We start from the raw sequence: 25,647 nt of genomic DNA on the forward strand, positions 1-25,647 counted from the left end.
ACAATTGAGGACCATGTTGGATATGTCCTGGTTGATTTCAGGCCAATAGACAGCCTGCCGGGCCCTGCGCCTACACCTTTGACACCTAGGTATCCCTCGTGGATTTGTTTGAGCACTAAGCTCTGCAGGCTGCGGGGAATAACGATACGATCTAGCTTGAGGAGAATCCCCTCGACGACTGTCATGTCGTCCTTCACATTAAAGAACTGAGGGCATTGCCCTTTCTGCCAACCATTTGCAAGGTGGTGCATTACACGCTGCAGAAGAGGGTCTTTGGCAGTCTCTTCACGAATGCTGATCACTCTTTCATCTGAGGCCGGGAGGGTGCTGGCACACAGTTGCACCTGTGCCTCGTTTTGGCAGATGAAGTCAACCTGTTCACAGGGCGAGGTGATGGAGCGGGACAGGGCATCCGCAATTATCAGCTCCTTGCCTGGCGTGTATACTAACTCAAAATCGTACTTGCGGAGTCGAAGGAGAATGCGCTAAAGCCTGGGCGTCCTGTCATTCAAATCCTTATGAATGATATGGACCAAGGGTCTGTGGTCAGTCTCCACTGTGAATGTTGGTAGACCGTAGACGTAGTCATGGAACTTTACAATGCCGGTTAGGAGGCCCAGACACTCTTTTTCTATCTGGGAGTACCTCTGTTCAGTAGGAGTCATGGCCCTTGACGCATAAGCCACTGGAGCCCAGGACGAGGAGTCATCCTTCTGGAGGAGCACCGCACCGATGCCGTCCTGGCTGCCGTCCGTGGAGATTTTTGTCTCCCTCTCCGGGTCAAAAAACGCCAGTACCGGAGCAGTGGTGAGCTTTGCTTTGAGCCCGAGCCACTCTGCTTGGTGTGTGGGTAGCCACTGGAATGCAGTGGACTTCTTCACCAGATGCCTGAGAGCCGTGGTGTGTGATGCGAGGTTGGGAATGAACTTTCCCAAGACGTTTACCATACCGAGGAAGCGGAGTACCGCCTTTTTGTCTTCCGGGGTCTTCATGGCGTTGATGGCCTTGACTTTGTCCGAATCTGGTTGCATGCCCTGCTGGGATATTTGATCGCCCAAGAACTTGATGGATGACATGCCAAAGGAGCACTTGGCCTTGTTCAACTTGAGGCCGTTTGCATGGAATACGTCGGAAGACTTGTTTGAGACGAGATATGTGTTCCTCGGGGGTCGTGGACCATATGATTACATCATCTACGTAGACACGCACACCCTAAATGCCGTCCATCATCTGCTCCATGATCCTGTGGAAGGTTTCAGAGGCTGGAACATTGCCGAACGGCATGCGGTTATAACAGTACCTTCCGAAAGCAGAGCTTCCTGCTGGACTTGTCCAGTTGTATCTGCCAGAAACCACACGATGCATCTAGCTTCGTGAAGAATTTGGCATGTGCCATCTCACTGGTTAGTTCCTCCCGCTTCGGGATCGGGTAGTGTTCCCGCATTATGTTCCGGTTAAGATCTTTGGGATCTATACATATGCGCAACTCTCCTGAGGGCTTCTTCACACAGAACATCGAGCTGACCCAGTCAGTCGGTTCCGTCACTTTGGAGATGATGCCCTGGTCTTGGAGCTCCTGTAGCTGCGCCTTTAAACGTTCCTTCAGAGGAGCCGACACCCGGCGTGGTGCATGGATTATAGGCGTGGCATCAGGCCTGAGTAAGATCTTGTAGCAGTATGGCAGCGTACCCATTCCACTAAACACATCTGGGTATTGTGCCAGGATGTCATCAATGTCAGCCTGAAGATCCACATTGGCAGAGGACATGGCATGGACTCGCTGCACGAGATTGAGTAGCTTACATGCATGGGCACCAAGCAGGGATGCTTTGTCAGGCTTGACAATTTCGAATCGCAGTGTGGCAGTGATGGTCTTGTTGGAGACATGCAGATGACAAGATCCGAATGCAGTTATGGCATTGCCATTATAATCAAGGAGCTGTAAGGCCGGTGGAAGAATTTTGGGTTGCTTTTTAATGCGGTCAAAATCTGCTTGAGAGATGAAATTGGCAGAAGCACCAGTGTCCAGCTTGAACTGGATGCTGCATTGGTTAACGTGTATGACAGCACGCCATTCGTCCGCGGAATCCACGTTGAGGATAGATAGGCATCTTGCTGAATTTGAGGAGGCATATTCACATGTAGTGAAGATGCCCACACGATATGGGGATTCCAGGCAGTCGTCCTCTGGATCCGTAGTTCTACCAGGATCAGAATCCAGTAGACCTTGCTGTACACATCGAACGCGTTTGCGTTGGAAATGGGATCGCTGGCCCTTGACCGGTGGTGCAGACCTACACAAGGCTGCATAATGTCCAGGCTTCCCGCAATTTAAACATCGCCTGCCTCTTGCAGGGCATTGCTGCTTTAAGTGGGCGGTGCCGCAGTTCGGGCACGTCATGATGTTGACATTGTTACGCTCCATGCGTTGTCGCACATGCGCAGTGCGGTCAGCCGACATTCACACCTGCGCAGTTTGGTCTTCGGCCGCTTCGTTCTCCCGTTCGTGGTGCGCATGCGTGGGACCCCTGGAAAAGCGCGCAAAATGGCCGCTTTCATCGATACTGAGGCGCCGCATCCGGGCGATGGCCTGTACACTCTCAGCCTCGTGGGAGGCAAGTTGTTCCTGTTCTGCCGATTTAAGACTGGAGTACCGACTACTCGCCTATTCATGCACTTTACACGTCTCGATTGCGACTGGCAGAGTCATGTTTTTTATTTTAAGGAGCTGCTCCCGCAAAGCATCGGAGTGGCCCCCAAGCACGATCTGATCCCTGATGATGGAATCAGCGGTGTCACCATAGTTGCAGGACTGCGCTAATATACGGAGATGAGTTATAAAGGATTGGAAAGGTTCATCCTTACCCTGCAGGCGTTGTTGGAAGACATAGAGCTCAAAGCTCTCTTTCGTTTCGACTTTACAGTGACTGTCGAATTTAGCTAAAACGGTCTTGAATTTGGTCTTGTCCTTGCCGTCGGCAAAAGTGAGCGAGTTGAAAATTTGGATGGCTTGGTCCCCCGCAGTTGATAGGAGCAGTGCGATTTTTCTGCCATCGGACGCATCCTCGAGGCCCGAAGCCTCGATGTAGAGACTGAACCTCTGCTTGAGGACCTGTTGATTCCCAAAATTCTTTCTCCGTCAGTCTGGCCTCAATAAAAGTCGAGATGGATTTGCACGTAAAAAGAAGTTATTTTATTCAGCTTGCAAGCTTGATTCATTTCACAGAAACATAAGAGACATCCAGTCTCCTACATCCCAGAAAGCGAATGAACAAAGAGACAAAGGGATCTCTGCAAATCAATTCAAATGGTATCAAGTTTCACATACTCGACACCCATAGGTCATCCTATGTCCCTCCTGACTTGTTTGATCTATTCTGATTGGCTCACTTCCAATCCCTTTCTCTGGCCCCTATCAATGCAGCATCACTCTCGTAGACACACCTCTTCCTGCTTTTTCCATGCGGTCTCAAATCCCTTTGTCTCTACCTGCCAGAATCAAAGTGGCTTATTTCTACATTACATTAACTAATATCTCTAAAGTAACTATTTTATATCACATTCGTCATTCCCTCCTTTTATCATTCCATGATAACCGAACTATCCAATCCATAGCTATGGTTCCCCATCTAAAAAGATCCATCGCTGCATTTCCAATTCCTGTCTTAGCCCCCCTTCATCTGCCTCACCCTCATGGATTTTAACAGTTAAGTTTTTAGGGGCGTTGATCTGATCCAGTGCACCCCGCATTCTACCCATCACACATTTAAGGATGGCCAGGCCCACAAAGATGCAGCCGATAGCTACCACTAGATACATGGCCATATTTATCAACCAGTCCTTCCATCCTCCAAATCCCCAGTTACCCCAAGAGCCAGGATCCTGCATCCCGTCCAAGTGATCCTGTATGCGATCCATAAATTTAGTGATGTTAGCGGTCAAGTCCTGAACTCTCATGATACACTTGCCCTGTACTATGGCGCATACCCCACCCTCACGGGCCAGAAGATAGTCAAGAGCATACCGGTTCTGCATTGCAAACAACCGTAGCTGAGACAACTCCTTGGTTATTGCCCCGAGGGCTCCCAAGGTTTCATTTCCCAAGATGGTAAGGCCGCAAATAAAATAATTCCGATCACTGACAGCCAAGGAACCCCCCACACCTCCCAGTGTCAATACGCTCAGAATGCCCCACCCGGCTGAGTGGCCCCGGTTGGGTGCAAGAACCTGAGGTTTTTTCCAGTTCTCGCAAAATTCAGCAGAGACTGCCCGGCGTGCTAACTGATTATGCAGGTTCCACGCCGAAGGACAGGGGACTGTGGTAGGGACTAGAGTCCCTATAGCAATTCGGCGGGGAAATGGGGGTGACAAAACGTTGGTCGCTGTACCATTAAATAAAAAGTAGTATCCTTGTTCCGTGTGCAGGCTAGCATCACAATCAGTATATCGGTTGCGTAAGGACCCCCCAGTAGCCCAGTTTATCCAACTTTGAAATGCCCATTCGGGCCGCCCAGCAATGCGGAAAGCCCTAGTCCCAACAGTGATATGAGAGACATTCGCCCAGTCACAGAGGAGCTGGAGGCCGGCGTTCAATGGAACGCAAGTGGTGTTGTAACAAACGCATTGGCCAGACGCCTGGGTGATATGGCACCTCCTGTCCGTACAGGTGGGAAACAGACATGTTATATTTGTGTCCACCTCTACCAGCAAACAGCCATATCCTTCACTGCTGAAGCAATTCTCGTACGACCGGGAATCCCTATTGGGAGTGAAGTGGCTAGGTATGTACGCCCTCCACCGTCGCAGCCTATCGTACTGTGAATGGGAATTATCCCGAGGAAGGGGAAGGCAAATAGCCGGTGGTGCTGAACCCGGATCGTAAGGAAGAGTGACCTGATCGGGCAGTGGTTCGGAATGCTGACAATGAACCACCGTTTGGGGAGTGCCCCAAAGCGGTGAAACAGAAAATAACCTAGACACCGCTGCGGGGTTTGGGGATCAGACAACCCGTCCCTGGCCATACAAGCGGTGGTAAATCTGGTAGAAGAGATTCATACTACCCGGGTTTTCCTCAGTTTGGCCTTTAATTAACTTAAGTGTATCTCCCGGTAACCTACGTTCCAGCTGTACTTCCCTTCTCATACGCCCCGTCCTCTCTCTAGTCCCTTTCTCTTTCTCATAGCCTCTTCCTACACTCTTCTGACAGCCTGATTTTACCTTTATTGTACCACTCTTAACACATCCAAAATCGAATTTACATGTATTCCGAAAACAAGGCAATGTCCATATAATGTTCCCTTCCCATCGCCGGGACCGGTGCAACTGCTTCATGACTCCTGCATTCTCCTTAACTTTGATGACCTTCCATGAGTCGATACCATGTCCTCGTATATGGGGACAGCGAAGAACATCACCTTTGCAGAGGTGATGTAACCTTGTAGATTGGTTGGGGCTACACAGATACATAATATTCCCCTTTTCCATGTCCATCGCCAATAACACGCCAAGCGAAGTGAAGCCAAATATCAGACAGACGATGCGTTCCACTCCATCATGCTCCACACCTGTAAAATAGCACTGGAGAAGGGAGGCAGGTTAGTATCCGGCCTTTTACAGTAGTGGAGATGGACTCAATTTACAGTGATGTAGGTGGACCCAAGCACTTCGCCCCTCCACTTTAACTGCTGTGGGGGTGGTAAGGAGAACTTGGAAGGGCCCGTCCCATCGCGGCTCCGACCCCTTCCTAGTCCAATTTTTGACCATGACATAACTACCGGGCTGGACTGAAAGTGAGCTAGGTACTGGGGGCAATGGCTGGTGAGCCGCGCGGACCTGGCCATGGAGTTCTTTGAGCACTTGCGTGAGGGCTAGAACATAGGTGGTCATTTCTTCAGTCATCTGATGAAACTGAACCAGTCTGGGAACCTGCAGGCTCCAGGGAGTTCTAAGAGGCCTGCCATAAAGAATCTCGGCGGGAGAGAGCCGGGCCGGTCCCGCAGGTGTAACCCGCAGCTGGAAGAGGGCAACGGGGAGCAACTTAAGCCATGTCAGTCCCGTGTCTGCTCTTAATTTAGCCAATTTAGTTTTGAGGGTCTGATTGTGTCTCTCAACCAACCCGGCCGCCTGCGGTCTGTAAGCACAGTGTAACTGCTGGCGTATGCCCAACTGGGAGCAAAACTCCTTGTTAATTTGTCCAATAAAATGAGGCCCATTATCAGAACTTAACTGAGCTGGTATACCGTACCGGGGAATGATTTCCCTCATCAAGACTTTAACCACAGTAGCAGCTTTATTATCGATAGTCGGATACACCTCAACCCATCTGCTGAACACATCCACAATGACCAAAACATATTTGTAACATTGACACCTTTCCAACTCAATGTAATCCATTTGGAGCGTCTCAAAGGGACCACTGGGCAACGGGGTTTGCCCCTTCCCACAAGGGATACCTTTTCCGGTGTTATATTGCTGACAAATCAAACACCGATTACTGATACTTTAGGCCAACCCCTGCATTTTAGGGTGCCACCAAGTGTCCAGCAACAAATCACTAGTCCCTCGAGCCCCACAATGAGTTGCAAAGTGTACACATTCAATGACCCATAAAGCCAGCACATCAGACATACAAGTCTGATGTGCAGGCGTGGTCCATAAAGAGGAAACAGAATCATATGTACAACCTAACCGTTTCCACATTTGTTTATCACTCTCAGGAGCGTCCTCCTGTAACCTTATGATGTCTTGGATGGTTGGCATTGACTTGTCAGAAGCAGACATATTTATAGTAGATCGTTTAGTCTGACTTAACATCTTAGGCACCATCACTTGCTGAATTTGCGCGGCTGTTCGCGCTGCACGATCTGCTCGTTCATTACCAACGTCAACTGGGGTTGTACCATTCGTGTGGGCAACGCATTTAATAACGGAAATCTGCACTGGCATAAGGAGGGCCTGCAGTAGGTCATTAACTAAACCCCGGTGGGATATTTGACCACACATAATCATGTCAGGTTGTTCTGACGAAATGTCACTCAAATCGCCCCTTATTGTGGTAGTTTCCTGAATCAAGGCTAAACAGTCGTGGCCAGGTGCGTCTTCATGGACAGGGGGACCACTAAGAAAACAGGCTGGATTGATAGTGGTACAGTATTTAAATGTCAGACGTGGATTGTTCAAAAGGTATATCTCATACCTATTCTGACGAGCTGCGGTAAGATGCTGAGTCTGCAGTTGCCTCAGTAGTGCGATGGCCGAGTGGGAGCTATACACCGTAATATCCTGTTGGAGGGTGAGAGCATGTAATGGCTATGCGATGGCATTGATTGAACGTAAATCCTGTACTAATCGGTACTGGTCTGGTTTGGCTGGTTTAGGCACAGCAAGTATGGGGGTGTTACATTCTGATTGGCAAGGGACCAAAATACCCTGTTTCAACAGCTCTTGAATTAATTTATCTATTGATGGAGCAGCTTGAGATTTCAGGGGGTATTGTCGAATGGAAGGTAGCTTTACATGATCCTTAATCATCACCTTAATAGGTGTAACATTTGTCTTTCCCACTTGTGATGGGTATTCCGCCCAGACCTGTGGATTGACATATTCCAACACATCATGTCCCCTGTGATGCTGCAGTCGAGTGTTAATCGTTTCAGGGACCTCAAAATATTTTATGGTAGTGCCGTCCGGCATGACTTGAAGTGCATAGTCTGTTGGATCCGAATGATCCACTGCCCTCCTGACCATTCGCCCCATATCCCTGGCATGGTACTGGTCATGGACCTGACGTGTAATATGAGGGCTTACCGAAGCTGACTGTGGCCATAAATGTGGTGATATTGTAACAAAATCGGCTGTACCTTCTTTTCCCGTGACTGTGGCTGTAACCTTGACTGGCCATTCGGTCTCAAGTAATGGCCGGTATTTGTCCTCCAACTCCCTGTTTCGTCCAGTTCTGTCATAGGCCAGGGTAACGTGATGCAGTGACTGTTCAACGTCTAACGTCCACCACTGGGGGGTGATAGAAATATAGCACTGTTGTCTCATCCTCCTCTTCGCTGATCCACCCACCCAAAGTCACTATATTGGGGCTCCTGCTGGTAAACTACCATTTCTGCCGCTTGTTGGGGTCGCAGATCATCCTTTTTCATTACATACTCAGTCTTAACCTTTGTAACTGAGCCTCCTTCTTGGCCTACACCCTCCTTCCAGTAAAATCTAACTGCCCTTGCCATCTGGGAAGGGTCGTTCTCTGTCCAATTCATGTTATTACATTTCACAGCAGTAACCACAGAAGGTGGTAGGCAATGCATTAACATAGCACAGTATTGAGGGGAATTCTGACCATTTTGATACAGCAAATCGCCTGACTGCCCCGGTAGATTTCATTAAAACGCTCCAGAAATTCCTCTGGCTCTTCAGTCTTCCTAGGTTTTAGGTCTAAGATAACAGAAAGATTTATGGGCCTTTGAAATGTGCTATTCAACGCATTCAAGATCTGTGTCCTTCTATCGTCGTCTAACGCATAGGCCTGCTGGAGTGCGGCATGACTAGCATAATTCAGGTGGTTAAGATAATTGCGGTACTCTGCTGGGGTTAAAATCTGCTGGACTAGGGCCCAGAGGTCCCTTGAATCAGCTTGATAAATTGAGATGGTAGTTCTCAAGGAATCCACGAAGGCAGCAGGAGATTTTTTTCTATCTGGAATTGTAGCCATAATAGCCATCATCTCACTGGGTGTCCATGGGAAGTAAACGTCTATCGTGGGGTTCGCTCCCGCAGTCCCTGGGTCGGGGTTTCGCATCTTCCTAATCGGTAACTGTCTCCGAATGTCACCAGGGGGCACTCTAGCTATTTCCCCTGGTTGTTCCAAGACTTCAACGTCTCTCCCTGTCACTAGGGGGAGTTCTTTCTCTTCAAACGAAGTTGTTTCAGCTTCCTTTGTTCCCGTATCTTGTGATTTCTCCTTAGTTTGGGGAGACTTAGGTTATATGCTTAATTGTTTCTGGTGAGCGTCAAGCCCCTCTCTCGCTGTCCGAGATCTTGTCCTAGAGCTAACTGGGCTTGTGGGACAGAGTTCCTTTTGCTCTTCCGGTTGTGAAGTTGGTAAATCAGGACCCACACTAGCACTCAAAAGGGCTTGAGTTTCTGGCATATTTGAAATCTGGTGAGCAATGACTGGGTATATATTATTGTACTCTGGTGGTTCTGGAATGAGCGCAGACCATGCTATGGGTGCAGACGGAACTTTTACTGACTTTTCCAAATTATTGAATTTCTCTTCTTCTGTCAATTCAAGGCCAGCCATTGAACTACGTAGCTCGTCTCTTGTGTGACCCGGATCCTTCCTGTCTCTATTTGCTCTTTTTTTTTAAAACTTAAAAATGTTTGAAAATTCAAATTGAATTATTGCAACTTGCAAGCTTAGCTCTGATCTCAACTCAGAAATTTACAATTTGCTTAACACAAACTTGTATAACATTTACAACTTAATTATTTCTTTATCTTAACAATTTTTCTTTTAACAAGTTTTTTTTCTTTTACATACACATAAGTATTAGCAAAATCAACTATCATCTCCAGATTGACACTTTTTAAAATGGTGTCCATGATCTTCTTTAAGTTTCTATTAATCTCCAGATAAAATGAGATAAACCTTATTTCAAGTAAGTAAAACTTAAGATTCTGGCAATTTCAATCAATTGCTTTCGAAAATAATAACTTTTATCAAAGAGGTGGAGAAACCCACTGGTTTCCTTTAATTAATTCAAAACGTAACTTTGCTGGTGTTCACTGACTCAAAGGAAAGGTATCCGATTACACTAGCGACTGGTGCTGTTATCTCAAGGCCTGAGTGAGAAGCACTGTCTGTCTTTAACTTTGCCTGCTGCTGTTAACCCTTTGAGAGACTTCTGCTTCAACCAATATGCAGCATTCCCCACAATCTCAACTAGTCCTCGGAACTGCATTTTTCGCCAATACAGTCCAAGGAGACAATTTTAGCTTAATCAACTATATATTTAAAACACTCACACATAGAGTTGAACCATCTTCAGATTTAAAAACAGTTATACTGGACTGAACCTTCAGTACTGAAGTCCCATCAGCCCCTGAACCCATATAATAGACTGAACCTTCATTACTGAAGTCCCATCAGCCCCTGAACCCCATATAATAGACTGAACCTTCATTACTGAAGTCCCATCAGCCTCTGAACCTTTATACTTGGAATTGAATCATCATTTGAGATGTCACATCAACCCAAAACCCTAACCCAAGCCGAAACAACAATATGAAATCCCATCAATTAAATTGCTAATCCCCAGACTGACCTGTGATTTCGTCGAGGCGGTCTTTCTGTGCCAACCGCGAGTGACCAGACTAATCAGACGATAAGAAGAGGGGAACAATCAATGCGCGGTCGTTTTCCAGTTCTACATTGAGGGCCCTTTGTTCCCCATCCTCCTGTTCATAATCAGTCTAATTCTGATTTCGCAGTTGGATCAGGATCGCCCTGAGAAATCCCGGTTTTCGGCACCAAATGTTGATTCCCAAAATTCTTTCTCCGTCAGTCTGGCCTCAATAAAAGTCGAGATGGATTTGCACGTAAAAAGAAGTTATTTTATTCAGCTTGCAAGCTTGATTCATTTCACAGAAACATAAGAGACATCCAGTCTCCTACACCCCAGAAAGCGAATGAACAAAGAGACAAAGGGATCTCTGCAAATCAATTCAAATGGTATCAAGTTTCACATACTCGACACCCAATAGGTCATCCTCTGTCCCTCCTGACTTGTTTGATCTATTCTGATTGGCTCACTTCCAATCCCTTTCTCTGGCCCCTATCAATGCAGCATCACTCTCGTAGACACACCTCTTCCTGCTTTTTCCATGCGGTCTCAAATCCCTTTGTCTCTACCTGCCAGAATCAAAGTGGCTTATTTCTACATTACATTAACTAATATCTCTAAAGTAACTATTTTATATCACATTCGTCAGACCCGCCAGTTGGTGCCGAGATTGCCAGAGATCCGTAGCTGTGGAGGGGCCTGGATCTTCTCCATGCCGCTGGAAGGCACTTGCTGGTCGTCACTGAATCACTCAAGGTAAATTATTTAGATAAAGTAGACTACTGGTACCATGTTGTGTTATTCACCCTGGGGTAACACGGACTGCAACTGGATGCAGTTGTACTGAAAAGTAGACACCAAACTTAGACGTTGGTTCAATATGATTTATTGAACTTCTGTAACAGTGCACACAGCTTGCTGTGGGTTGACACTCTACTAATCTAAGTGTGCTAACTATAACTAACTAGACCAGACTAGCTCTGAGCCACGTGTAGAAGGTGCTAACTGATATATACACCCTGACTGTCACTACAGTTGTCACCAGTGGAAAGAGGCGGAGTGCTGGTGCCTCGTGTGTTTTATAGTGAGAACCCCCCCCCTCTAGAGTTCTGTCTGGTGATTGGTTGTGTTCTGTCCTGTGTGCTGATTGGCTGTACTGGGTGTCTGTCACTGCCTGTCTGTATCTCATTATGTGCATGAGTGCATGTTATGACAGTTAGCAGTGACTCCTGCTATGCTGCAGGTTCTGCCTGATGACTGGGAGAGGAGGGTGAGGCAACTACATAATGTGCTCACTATTGGAGAGGAAGGTCCTTGTGCTATTGAATGAGCTGGGGAGCAAGGACAAAGGGTGGCAGTATGGGGTAGATTTTTCAAAATTTGTTCAAAAGATGTGGGCATTTCTGGCATTCATTGCTCATCCATAATTTCCATGGAGAAGGTGATGGTAAGCTGCCTTCTTGAACCGCTGTAGTCCATGTAGTGTAGGTACACACACACTGCGTTAGGGAGGGAGTTCCAGGATTTTGATTCAGTGACAGTCTAAGAATGGTGATATGGAGGGATTTTCCGCCTCTGTTTTCGGCAGGCAGGAATGCCGGTGGGAGCGGAGAATCCAGTGGGAGCCAGTCGAGCTGGCAGTTCTTTTGATATCTCTCCCCAAACGGCATTTACGCCAGCAGGAATTCCCGTTGCCCTTGAAAACGCTCCCCCCCCCCACCCCCGCCGCCCCCGCCAATGACATAAAAGGGGTTCCCGCCATGAAAAGTTCTGGAACACTATTGCAGTACATTTAAATACAATTAGCGGGAGTTTCCTCTGTACTATCCACCCATGTGAGGATTCCAACCCCCCCCCGCCCCCAGTGGTGTGGCATATGTACGTGGTATTTACAACAGGACTGGACAAACGGGGACCTGGCGGATGGTCCCCGTCAGGGGCAGACAGGTAAGTACAGCCCCCAGTGGGGGCACTGACAGACAAGCTTCAGTTGGGGAGGTTTAAGGGTGGGGGTGGGGGGCGTTCCCCCTGGAGGAAGTGAGGACCTGCAACACATCCAGCCATGCGCAAGCCTCACATGAGTAACCATACTCCTACCAGTGTTCCCAATGCCATCCCCTCCTTTGTAGGTCAATCAGTCGACCGGCCTGGGCCATCCTCATGCCCTCTGGAGATGCAGTGCTTCCAGCGGCTCCAAGGGAGACATCGCGGAGACCAGCACTGAAGAGGCATCACAGCTGTTACCCGAACCGTCCACCGGTGTTAATCCTCGCACCTTGGTGGGAATGAGTAGTAGGCAGGCTTCTGGGTCACTCCTGGTGAGTACCTCACAGCTGAAGATCCACATCAGGTGGAGTCAGGGACGTCCCAAAGGTCTGGCACTCGGGAGGGATGCTGGAGCCCAGAACTATGTGAGCCCCAATCCGATGACATGGCGCTGGGTTCGGTTGTCCCAGAGCTGCGGGAGCTGCAAAGGCAGAGTCACGAGCATTGGGAAAGGATAACACCATCCCTCCTCGGACTGCAAGGCTGACTGAAGGAATCCTATCGCCTTATGTCTGAGGAGATGGTGCCTTCACTCCAATGCAACAACCGCTGCGAGGTGGCGTCTGCAATGGAGATCTTGGTGTAGGACGTACATTAAATGGTGGTTGATGTTTAAGGGGCTGGTTTAGTACAGTGGGCTAAACAGCTGGCTTGTAATCCAGCACAAGGGCATCAGCGCGGGTTCAATTCCCGTACCAGCCTCCCCGAACAGGCGCCGGAATGTGGCGACTAGGGGCTTTTCACAGTAACTTCATAGAAGCCTACTTGTGATAATAAGCGATTATTATTAGTAGTATTATGTCCGCTGCATGGCTTAGCTCATGACCTCCATGGCTGAGGGTATGAGCTCCATGGTGCAGGGCTTCAACTGCACGGTGCAGGGACCGGGTGGCAATGCACGAGTGTCAGCGCCAGAGGACGGTGGGGCTCCTGGATCTCCAGGGGCCTCCAAACACCTGAAGAGAAGAGGATCAGCAGGAGCACAGTCCACCCAGGAGGTCCTGGAGACCTCCAGATCGCACACCGAGGCGGGTAGCACTGCAACATCACTGCTGTCCGAAAATAGGCCCAGGTCCTCAAGGTCCCAGCCCTCCATAGGACGCCAGCCAAGGGCATCTTAGGTGTGGTCATCCCCCAGGCACCATGGTAGGAGAGATCTTGACACCCTAGTCCCGGACAAACCAAGAGGCTATGACGACCCCCCTAGACTTGTGCCCCATGCGGGCTCAAGCCATCACCTGAGGCCCTTCCTCTGCCTCCTCTACAGATTGCTGCTGCCCCTCTCCTCTACCTCCTCCTCATCCGAGGATATGTAGCGTTCATCCATGTCCTCCTTGTCCAGCTACTTGGTTAGCTGTAGTTGTGGAGAGAAAAGCAGACCACTATGACGTAGGACACCCTTTTGGGGGCACCGGACCTGCATCTTGAGCAGGCCAATCGCCTCCTTGACCAACGTGTGCGTAGATGCATGAGCCTTGTTGTACCGAATCTCAGTGGGTGCATGTGATCTCTACACTGGTGTCATCAGCCACCTTCTGAGTGGGTGCTCTTTGTCCCTGAGGAGCCATCCATCAAGCCTCGGCATTCCTCAATAAAGGCTGGGATCTGTGAGCAGCCCAAGGTGTAGCTGTCTTGGAAGCTCCTCGGGAAATGGGCACACACCTGCTTAATGCACATGGCATGGTGACAGATGATCTGGACATTGAGGGTGTAGTGCCCCTTGTGGTTCATATACAGCACCCTATGCTGCCATGGGGATCGCAGAGCCATCTGGGTGCAGTTGATGCCACCCTCCACCTGGGGCAGGCCACATATGTGGACGAAGCCCATGGCCTTGGCATCCTGGCTTGTCTGGCCCTGATTAAAGTTGATGTACTTGTGGGCCCTTGCAAATAGCGCACGTGTGCACGGCTGACTGGGAAATGCTGCACATGTGACGGTGCTGCCCTGAAATGAGCTGCTGGTGTAAAAGTTCAGAGTGGCAGTAACTTTCAGGGCCACATGCAATGGGTGCCCTCCCAGTCCATGTGGTGCCAAGTCCTGCATCACCTGGCACAGGTGGGCCACTGTCCCCAGGGATAGGCGCAGCATTCTCTGGCACTTGATCTCTGGTATTTGGAGGTAAGACGTTCTCCGACAGTAGACCTGTGGCCGGTAGTGTCTCCTCCAAGGCTTTGCCACACACCTGGTAGATCAACGGCTGTGCCTCCCCCTCCTGTGCAGGGCGTTGGTCCTGACTATATGCAGCTACACTTCAACATCACAGCTGCTTATACAGCGATATCAAAAGAACTGGCAGAACGACGGGCTCCATGATTCTTTCAAATCAAAAACCGAACGGAAGAGAACATCAAAGTGAGCGATGAGGAATCCTAACAATGCCCCAACTCACAACCTTCTTGAGGGGCGGGATCTCCCCTACGTGGCGGGGCTCCCGGCGGGATGGAGTGGTGTGAACCACTCCGGCGTCGGGCCACCCCAAAGGTGCAGATTTCTCCGCACCTTTAGGGGCCAAGCCCTCACCTTTAGGGGCTAGGCCCGCACCAGAGTGGTTGCCGTCCCGCCGGCTGGCGTGGAAGGCCTTTGGCGCCACGCCAGCCGGGGCTAAAGGGACCCCACCGGCCGGCGGAAGTCCGCGCATGCGCGGGAGCGTCATCAGCTGCTGACGTCACCCCCGCGCATGTGCAGGGGGGGGGGGGACACCTCCGCGTTGGCCATCGTGGAGGCTGATGGCCAACGCAGAGGGGAAAGAGTGCCCCCACGGCACAGGCCCGCCCGCGGATCGGTGAGACCCGATCGCGGGCCAGACCACCGTGGGGGCACACCCCGGGCCCCCCCCGCAGGACCCCAGAGCCCGCCCGCGCCGCCGGTAAGGGAGGTGGTTTAATTCACGCCGGCGGGACCGGCATTACAGCAGTGGGACTTCGGCCCATCGCGGGCTGGAGAATCGCCGGGGGGGGGGGGCCAGAGAATTCGGCGGCCGGCGGGGGCGGGATTCACGCCACCGCCCAGCGGGGGGATCGGAGAATCCCGCCCGAGATCTGGAACATCCATCCATGCACATCCACCTGTGTGCGCGTTTTTCCACTGAGCCTCACCCCCTCCAGCGTCGCACACAACACTTGAGAACCTCAGAGTGCTGCATCCCCCCCCCCACCGCCCCCCCTCTACCCACAAGGGTGAGGACTGAGGCAGTTGACTGCATTGATTTGACTTGCCTTCCATTCCGATGGGGGAGAGAGAAACTGCCACCTGTGATGTTCTGAACGGGGTGATTGATGAGCGCTGATACCCTTACTGAGTGGAAAGACGCGACTGATTAAAAACCTATCGATCTCAGCCTGGAAAACGTTCAAGGATTCGGCCTCCACAGCTTGCTGGGTTAAAGCATTCCAAAGATCACCACTCTTTGAGAGAAGAAATTCTGCCTCAAATCCGTCTGAAATGAGGACCCCCTTATTCTGTGACAATGCCCTTGTATGAAGGGGCCTCCTTCTCAATTTTTGGCTTCTCTTCAATTCCCCTGCTCATGACCTTTGGCCACCTTCACGTGAAGAAGCGGGGACTGGGGACAAGTGAGAGGACCACCCCGCGGGACTGCTCCTGGGTCTGGCCGAGGTTCAGGTAGGATTGGATTGGATTTGTTTATTGTCACATGTACCGAGGTACAGTGAAAAGTATTTTTCTGCGAGTAGCTCAGACAGATCATTAAGTACATGAGAAGAAAAGGGAATAAAAGAAAATACATAATAGGGCAACACAACATATACAATATAACTATATAAGCACTGGCATCGGATGAAGCATACAGGGTGTAGTGTTAATGAGGTCAGTCCATAAGAGGGTCATTTAGGAGTCTGGTGACAGTGGGGAAGAAGCTGTTTTTGAGTCTGTTCGTGCGTGTTCTCAGACTTCTATATCTCCTGCCCGATGGAAGAAGTTGGAAGAGTGAGTAAGCCGGGTGGGAGGGATCTTTGATTATGCTGCCCGCTTTCCCCAGGCAGCGGGAGGTGTAGATGGAGTCAATGGATGGGAGGCAGGTTTGTGTGATGGACTGGGCGGTGTTCACGACTCCCTGAAGTTTCTTGCGGTCCTGGGCCGAGCAGTTGCCACACCAGGCTGTGATGCAGCCTGATAGGATGCTTTCTATGGTGCATCTGTAAAAGTCGGTAAGGGTTAATGTGGACATGCCGAATTTCCTTAGTTTCCTGAGCAAGTACAGGCGCTGTTGTGCTTTCTTGGTGGTAGCGTCGACGTGGGTGGACCAGGACAGATTTTTGGAGAAACACCCCTAGGAATTTGAAGCTGCTCGGCTGACGAGTTGTTCGGCCAGACTGACTGCCTCATTTCCCTGGCCACGCTGCCAAACCTGCAACTGAGCATCCGCTAGTACACTCGAGACCTTCGCTGGATGCAGTGACTGACATACACAGCTGACAGCAGGAATGACGACAAGGATTTTCCAGCCCCTCCCGACGATGGGACCATCCGGTCCCTCCAAAGACGACTCCCTGTGGTGGGTTTCCCGGCAGTGGGGCGGGCGGGCGATGCAAAGGTTTGCAGAATTTGGTGGGCCCGAATTATCCTGCTGGCTGCCAGTGGCTCACCACATCCACCATCGAGGGGAGTGTCGGTAAATCCCGGCTTGATTTGATATGTTCCCTTTGGTTTCATTTATAAATTTGAGTTTACAGACGTGCGCCCCTTCGAAAAGGGAGAAGTTTTGTTAATTCGATTTTGACTGATGTCATCCTAATTGGCATTTTGTCAGAGAAGATTGTGAGTTGCTAAGCAACGGACAGTATAGCAGAGAGAGCTCATTCTCCGCTGCCTGGGAAACTTGTCCCTCACACCAGCAAACATGATCTTGCTTGATCAAGTATACCACAGGACTCATAAATATATTTAGATTTGGCACGCTCTTTGATTTAGCCAGCATTTGAAAGATTTTAATTTTCCGCACATGCGAGGGAAGGACAACGTTGACTAAATTAGTATTGGTTTGCAATTATTGAGGTTTTTAACCATAGCGATGGTTTACCAGTGGATAACGTTCGTTTTGTTTTAACGGAACCGATTCTAGAATGAAGATTTAGTTCAAAAAGTGATACCTTGCATAAACGTGTCCAAATATATTTTACAGCATTAAAAAGCGATTAGCAATTCATTCTGTTGGAGATGGAATTAAATATGCATAATTGTTATTCTTTCATGATTTGATAAACATATTTATATTAAAGAGCGTAATTTGAGTTGGTAAGCAGGTTACAGGAATGAAGCAAATAGCAAGTCATTTAGGATCTGTTTATTATGTTTCTGGGCAGGAGATTCACACCAGAAAACCTGGGTTTGTGCCCTCTGCTGAGGCCATTTTCAAAGAGATAGGGCTACCCATCTGCACACAGCAGGTAAGATTTTATTATCTCGCTCATGCCCGCCACAAGACGATTATCCATCTGCCATGGTGGGCTTCGAGCCTGGAGCCCCAGGGCATTGCTCTAGGTTTGAGGTTTACCAGTTCAATGATCCGTACCCTACTTTGAGGTAGATCAAGTAACCAAGTCAACTCAATCAAATAACTGAGGGGCAAATTAAAGGGATGGCCCTTAAAGGAGCACAGCCTTAAACAAAAATGACAAATGAAACTTAAAACATCAAACCAAAACGTGCTGAAAAGGGTCAATAATGCTTCTCAATCCCTGCGGGGCCCACCAGGCACGGAAGGCCTTGACAGTGCCGATGAGCGCCGTGTACTACCCCTCCAGGGGCACCCAGCCGCGGTACAAATTTCAGCTCACCAATGCCCGCCACAGGACGATTTTTTTAATTGATACTATCTACCATGGTGGGATTACTATCTACCATGGTGGGATTCTAGCCAGAGACCCCAGAGCATTGTTTGAGGTTTGTGGTGTTCCAGTTCAGTGACCGATGCCACTAGGCCGCAGGAAGGAACCGACACGACTCATTAAGAGCCACTTGAGGCCAATTAAAGGTGAGGGCCACAGTAGGCAGCTGGAGACAGCCTCCTGGTGACAGATTGAGGGCCCAGTGCTCACGGCAGGCCTTTAGATGCTCTTCATGCCAGCCTGGCTACAGAGGGGTTTGCCCCTCACCTCCACCCGCCACCCCTCACATCCAAGTGGCATGGCTGTAAAGGCCATTTTTAAAATTACAGATTCAAACAGATTGAATTGAGGCATCTCCGTATTGAAGTGTTTCCTTCCTTACTTTTCCCCCAAAGCAGCCACCTGCTCCTTTCAAGCTGCAAGCTCTTGTGATTGGCTCCCCAGCTTCAAGAACTCCAGCTGCCTCCCTAAATTGGATGGTTAACCTGTCCTCAGGCCAATTAACAGGGCACCCCTGTGAAAAGCCACGGTGAATGAACCCAGGGTTGAATTGGGCATCCAGAAACAGCCCCGATCTCTGTTTTCTGCCTCTGGAGGGGAATGCCTGTCTGAAGTGGCCACACCTGTTGTCCAGGCTAAGCTGCATCGACATATGTTTTCCCGGTCCGTTGACAAGGCCCATGGGGGTGGAGGTGGGGTACAAGGCCCATGCGGGGTGGAGGTGGGGCACAAGGCCCATGGGGGGTGGAGGTGGGGCACAAGGCCCATGGGGGGGGTGGAGGTGGGGGACAAGGCCCATGCAGGGTGGAGGTGGGGCACAAGGCCCATGTGGGGTGGATGTGGGGCACAAGACCCGTACGGGGTGGAGGTGGGGGACAAGGCCCTATGGGGGGTGGAGGTGGGGCACAAGGCCCTTACGGGGTGGAGGTGGGGGTAAGGCTCATGGGGGTGGGGGTGGAGGTGGGGCACAAGGCCATATAGGGGGTGGAGGTGGGGGACAAGGCCCATGGGGGGGGGTGGAGGTGGGGGACAAGGCCCATGGGGGGGGGGGTGGATGTGGGGCACAAGGCCCGTACGGGGTGGAGGTGGGGGACAAGGCCCGTACCGGGTGGAGGTGGGGCACAAGGTGCATGGGGGGTGGAGGTGGGGGACAAGGCCCGAGGGGGGTGGAGGTGGGTGGGGGGGGGGGGGGGTTGGGGGGTAGAATAGTTCTCTGACTGCATTCGACATGAGAAGTATGGACAGAAAGAAGAAGCAGTTGCATGTTCAAGAGGCCTGTAGTTGCGAGGCCTAGCAGCCAGCCCTGAGACCATCTAGCTGCAATGGGAGGTCAGCAGCCAGAAGGCACCCTAAGGCCTAGGCATCTGGCAAAAGTAGCCAACATCCGTTGAGGTTTGGGGCCATTCTTCGGTTGATTCAGCCGCGAATATACCCATTGATCCACAGCTGAAGGTAAAGGGATGGGAGGGCGCGAACTAAAAAACATCCTACTACTTGTTCACAGATTGTCCACAGAAAGTTTGAGATCCCACTGGTCGACAGCAGTTAGCGCGACACTGGGTAGCCCAGTGTACTTGGGGCGGACACAATGGCCACAACACCACAACAGCAGCAGCCATCCCATAATATCACCGGAATCCCGAGCAATTGTACCATTAGAAGAGAAGACGGACAGCCGTGGGATACAATTTTGAATCATTCCCATCCACTCAGGTAGATACAAAATGCCCCGCAGCAGTGTTCAGAGAAGGGCAGCGGGATTCTCCTGCTGCCCTGGCCAATGCTTAACTCCCAAACAAAGCAGGTTCTCTGAACATTCATCTCACTGTTGCTCATGGGGCTTCCCTGTGTGGGACAAACGAACAGCGGGTTTGTCTACATTAAGACGGTCGACAATCCTTCCTGTATCGTGTAATCTGCATTCTGTGTCCAATCATCGCCCTGACTAGCTCAAAATTGTTTTATACCAAAAGGTGGGAATTGTAAATTGAACCCACTAATTATAGAATCATAGAATCTTCACAGTGTAGAAGGCCATTCAGCCCATCGAGTCTGCACCGACCCTCCACCGACCCTCCAAAAGAGCACCCCACCTAAGCTCACCGCCCCCCCCCCCCCCCCCCCCCATCCCACCCTATCCCAATAAACCCCTAACCTAATGTTAATATGTACGGAGCATTTCTTGTTAAAAACAAACAAATAAATAATGCACCAGAGGATCTCCTTATAAATAAGCTGTCATTGTAGAATGTGGTGTTGGGTGTTCTGGATCACAAACAGGTCACCAACACTGGAAGTGGTGCAACTCTATTTTATTATAAGGTTAACTATATTAACATACTTGAACTGTGGGTAAATGCAATACCAGCTTTAACTGTAGACCCTTGCCTAGTCCTAACCAGGTGATGCACTCAGCACATGGTGAATGTCTGTGTTGCAGGCTGTGAGCTCTGTGCCCCGAGCTGGCTGCTACTAGAATGAGCGGGAACTCTCCTGCCCCCTGTCTTTATAGTGCGTGTGCTCTCACTGTTGATTGGCTGCGGTGATGTTTCTGCTGATTGGTCCCACTGCATGTCCATCAGTGTGTGTGTGTATGTGTCTGCACCATGATATACTGGTGTATATTATGACATCCTCCCTTTTATATAAAGAATATGTGCCTGCGTGACAATAAATATTGTGTAGTGAATGTACTTGACTATGTATGTGCGTGTTATTTACATGATTATGTACACGAGGCTAATCTATTTACACGGGAAGGTGCCTGGTGCAGAGAAATAGGGTGTCACATCAACAACAAAATGAACATTATATACAAACTACTGGAATGATGAAACAGGATCACAGAACAGATCAAAGAGTCCAACATCGTAAAACTCATAAGTGCGTGTGCTTTCACTGGTGATTGGCTGCAGTGTTGTGTATGCTGATTGGTCCCACTGCATGTCCGTCAGTGTGTATGTGTGTGTCTGCACCATGATATACTGGTGTATATTATGACAGAATGGATTTCACAGGCCTCTGAGAATATAAACACGAAGGTTTCAGCTCTTTCAAGGATTGAAAGATCTCTCCAACAAAAGCAGAATGGTGAAACATTCCAGGCTTGCTTTTAGCTTGATATGTAGCTTTATCCTCGCAGGTGCTACACACAATATAAAAAACAGCCTATAAAATACTCACATTTAGACACAGTGTTGAACTGTGTATGTACTGTTCACTGCCTTTCTATGATAAGCATTCCACAAATAATTCCTTTTCTCTTGCAGAGCATTTTTCATGGAAAGTTGACATTGAGCTGCCATTTTAAAACACTCAATAATGAGGATTAAATGCTCTCCTTGCTCCTCCCAGCTCCACAAAGAGGGAAACAACATCAGCGGAAAAAAATTCAATTTACATTTTGGTGGCAGATGTTGGTTTTTACCCTACAAGATCCAATAGGAATGGGCTCACCACCTGCTCGCTTCGGAGTTTTTCACAGTAACTTAAGTGCAGTGTTAATATAAGCCTACTTGTGACAATAATAAAGATGATTATTATTATTCGTTTGTGAGCTTAAATAGACGTTGGATTCTCCTCGGGTCGTGCAAGGGGTCCTACCCGCCGTCTACAGGAGCCACCTAGCGCACCTGAAAGTTGCCTGAGGATGATATGGCATCAGACCTTCCGAATTTTCTTGGGGGAACCTGCAAAATTGGTCATTTTGGTTCTTGTTTTCTAGCCCAGCACATCAAGGACCAATGTCGACCCTGTTGTACTGTTGGCAGCGAAAGAGTAGCAGAGTTACTTGAGACTTCTCGGGGTAAATTCTTCAACATTCCTGGTTGAGGTCCACGTACTCCAACCTAAGACTAATGGGTGGAAAATTACAGAGCTGTAATATGAGCCAGCTCCCGACATGCACTCCTGGTACCTGACGCTCTATTGTAGGGCGTGCTAAAGGCTCTCCTCGCTCTGTGATAAGGGACACTGTATCTGAATCTGCTCCTATTGATTCTCAACGACAGGCTTGCTATCTCTCCAAGAGTGTCCTTGTGATGAATGATATCTGTATACACATGTGCCTTTAATGCGTAGGCCCCTTTAAGACCGGGTTTGGAGCCTCCAGCTCCGCCCCCAGGGAACTGTATATAATGTTACGTTCAGTGGGCAGCGTGCAGTGAGCACACTTCTCGGCAGCTGTCTGGTTCTCTGGTAATTAAAGCCTTTGAATTATCAATCTTCTCTCCTGAGTCGTAATTGAGGGTATCTCAATTTAATTACCAGACCACATCAAGATGGACAGCGGTCTAAAGCCGGAGAAGCTCAATTTGGACGCTCGGTCGCTGGAGGCCACTGAAATGTTTAAATACTGGCTCCGGTGTTTTGAGGCCTATCTGAATTACTCAGAGACTGAAGTTGACGGACCTCGCAAGCTGAGCTTACTACATGCCCGGGTGGGCCACCGACTATCCTCCGTGATCGAGAAAGCTACGACGTACGAAGCAGCGGTCGAAAGCCTACAGAAGCGCTTTGTAAAGCCGATAAACGAGGTACATGCCAGACATTTGCTCTCGACGTGCCGCCAGCGCTCCGGGGAAATGGTAGACGAATACTTGGAGAGACTCACCGCGCTCGCCAGGAACTGCGACCATAAAGAGGTGACGGCAGAAGTCCACATGAACTTACATATTCGTGATGCTTTCGTGTCCAGTATCCGATCCACGTACATCCGGCAGCGGCTCCTAGAAGATCGAGCTAAGGACCTCCAAGGCACGGTAACGCTCGCCTCTTCTCTGGAAGCGGCCCACCATAATCTACGCACGTACTCCGCGGACCTTGCGAACCCCTCTTGATCCCCTCCAGACTTGGCCACGCTTCAGGCGACCCGCTCACACCGGGGGCCCCCAATGCTATTTCTGTGGGCAAGGCCAGCACTCACGCCAGCATTGCCCGGCCCGCTCCGCTATCTGCAATGAATGCGGAAAGAAGGGGCACTTCGCAAAGGTCTGCCTGGCTGGGCCCAATGGCCAGAAACAAAAATCTCATCGGGCCCAGAAATCAAACTCCCGGGACCACAGGCCCCGCAACGCGGCCGCACGGCGGCCGGGCACGCCCACCTCCGACGCGTCATCGGCCTCGTGCGAGTATTAGGGGCGGCCATCTTGGCGGCGGCCATCTTCAAAACCCAACACGTGCGACCGACGGCGGTGGCCATTTTGCGAGTCCGATTCAACCGAGGACTCTGACTGCTCGCAACTAGGAGCGATCACGTTCGATCAATCTCGGCTGAAGCACCTGCGAAACTCAATGATGCAGGTTCAAATCAATAGCCGTGACACACCCTGCCTTTTTGACTCCGGGAGCACGGAGAGATTTATCCATCCAGACACGGTAAGACGCTGCTCCCTGCGGACCTATCCCGCCTCCCAAACTATTGCCCTCGCATCTGGGTCTCATTCGGTCCAAATCAGGGGATATTGTGTCGCGAACCTTGCTATTCAAGGCGCCAAATACGCCTGTTTTAAACTGTACGTCCTCCCTCACCTCTGCGCCCCCCTACTGCTCGGTCTGGACTTTCAGTGCAGCCACCGAAGCCTGACACTGAAGTTCGGCGGACCCCTGCCCCCGCTCCCGGTATATAGCCTGGCGACACGCAAAGTTGCACCACCCCTCCTCTTCGCGAACCTCACGCCCGACTGTAAGCCCGTCGCCACCAGGAGTCGGCGGTATAGTGCCCAAGACATGACTTTCATCAAGTCAGAGGTTCAGCGGCTACTAAAAGAAGGGGTCATAGAGGCTCGCAACAGGCCTTGGAGGGCACAAGTACTGGTAGTCCACTCCAGAGAAAAACAACGTATGGTGGTGGACTATAGTCAGACCATAAACCGCTTTACGCAACTCGATACGTACCCACTCCGCCCGCACAGCAGAAATGGTGAACCAAATCGGCCAGTATCAAGTATTCTCCACGGTCGACCTAAAATCTGCCTATCATCAACTCCCTATCCACCCAGAGAACCGTCCCTATACGGCCTTCGAAGCAGCCGGTTGGCTCTTCCACTTCCTCAGGGTCCCTTTTGGCGTCACAAATGGAGTCTCCGTTTTCCAAAGGGCGATGGATCAAATGGTGGACCAGTACGGCTTACGGGCTACATACCCGTACTTGGACGACGTCACCATCTGCAGCCATGACCAGCAGGACCATGACGCAAATCTGAGGAAGTTCCTCCAGACCGCCTGGGCCCTCAATCTGACATACAACAAAGAGAAATGCGTGTTCCACACAACCCGGCTAGCCATCCTCGGCTACGTCATGGAAAACGGGGTCCTCGGCCCAGACCCCGACCGCATGCGCCCCCTTAAGGAACTTCCCCTCCCCCGTAGCCTCAAGGCACTCAAATGTTGCCTGGGGCTCTTTTCCTATTATGCCCAGTGGGTCCTCAGATATGCAGACAAAGCCCGACCACTCATTAAGACCACGGTTTTTCCCCTGACGGCTGAGGCTCAGCCGGCCTTCAGTCGTATCAAGGCCGATATCATCAAGGCCGCCATGCACGCGGTGGACGAAACCATTCCCTTCCAGGTAGAAAGCGATGTATCAGACCTCGCCCTGGCTGCTACCCTCAACCAGGCGGGCAGACCAGTAGCGTTCTTCTCCCGAACCCTCACCGCCTCGGAAATTCGACACTCTGCAGTCGAGAAGGAGGCACAAGCCATAGTGGAGGCCGTGCGGCACTGGAGGCACCACCTAGCTATAGGACCAACAGTCGGTCGCCTTTATGTTCGATAACGCACAACGGGGCAAAATAAAGAATGATAAAATTCTGAGGTGGAGGATCGAACTCTCCACCTACACGTACGATATTACCTATCGTCCGGGGAAGCTCAACGAGTCCCCAGATGCCCAGTCCCGCGGCATGTGCGCCAACGCGCAAAAAGACCGCCTGAGGGACATCCACGATGACCTCTGCCACCCGGGGGTCACCCGGCTTGCCCATTTCACCAAGTCCCGCAACCGACCTGACTCCACCGAGGAGGTCAAGGCCATGACCAAGGCTTGCCAGATCTGCGCGGATCGCAAACCGCACTTCTACAGACCAGACAGGGCCCGCCTGGTAAAGGCCTCTGGGCCTTTTGAGCGACTAAGCGTGGACTTTAAAGGGCCCCTCCCATCCACCAACCGCAACATTTATTTCCTCACTGTCATCGATGAATTCTCCCGCTTCCCCTTCGCTGTCCGCTGCCCCGAAATGACCTCGGCCTCCGTAATCAAGGCACTGCACAGCATCTTCACGCTGTTTGGTTTCCCCGCTTAAATCCACAGCGACCGGGGTACATCGTTCATGAGCGATGAGCTGCGTCGATATCTGCTCAACAAGGGCATCGCCTCAAGCAGAACGACCAGCTATAACCCGCGG

The 25,647-nt window shown here is 50.4% G+C and overlaps 1 protein-coding gene and 1 long non-coding RNA gene across 2 annotated transcripts in view; one reads left to right on the top strand and one right to left on the bottom strand.

The window, feature by feature from the left end:
* Nucleotides 1–21,760, top strand: part of LOC140408344 (uncharacterized) — a 29,705-nt gene extending 7,945 nt beyond the window's left edge. The window contains exons 2-4 of the long non-coding RNA XR_011940088.1: nucleotides 10,999–11,105; nucleotides 17,720–17,803; nucleotides 21,514–21,760. This is a non-coding gene — a long non-coding RNA (uncharacterized lncRNA). The remainder of the gene's footprint in view (nucleotides 1–10,998; nucleotides 11,106–17,719; nucleotides 17,804–21,513) is intronic.
* LOC140408343 (uncharacterized) overlaps nucleotides 1–25,647 on the bottom strand; it is a 191,197-nt gene that overhangs the window by 74,842 nt on the left and 90,708 nt on the right. The gene's annotated exons all lie outside the window — the stretch shown is intronic.

Source organism: Scyliorhinus torazame, chromosome 3 (genome assembly GCF_047496885.1).
Source record: "Scyliorhinus torazame isolate Kashiwa2021f chromosome 3, sScyTor2.1, whole genome shotgun sequence".
Classification (NCBI taxonomy): domain Eukaryota; kingdom Metazoa; phylum Chordata; class Chondrichthyes; order Carcharhiniformes; family Scyliorhinidae; genus Scyliorhinus; species Scyliorhinus torazame.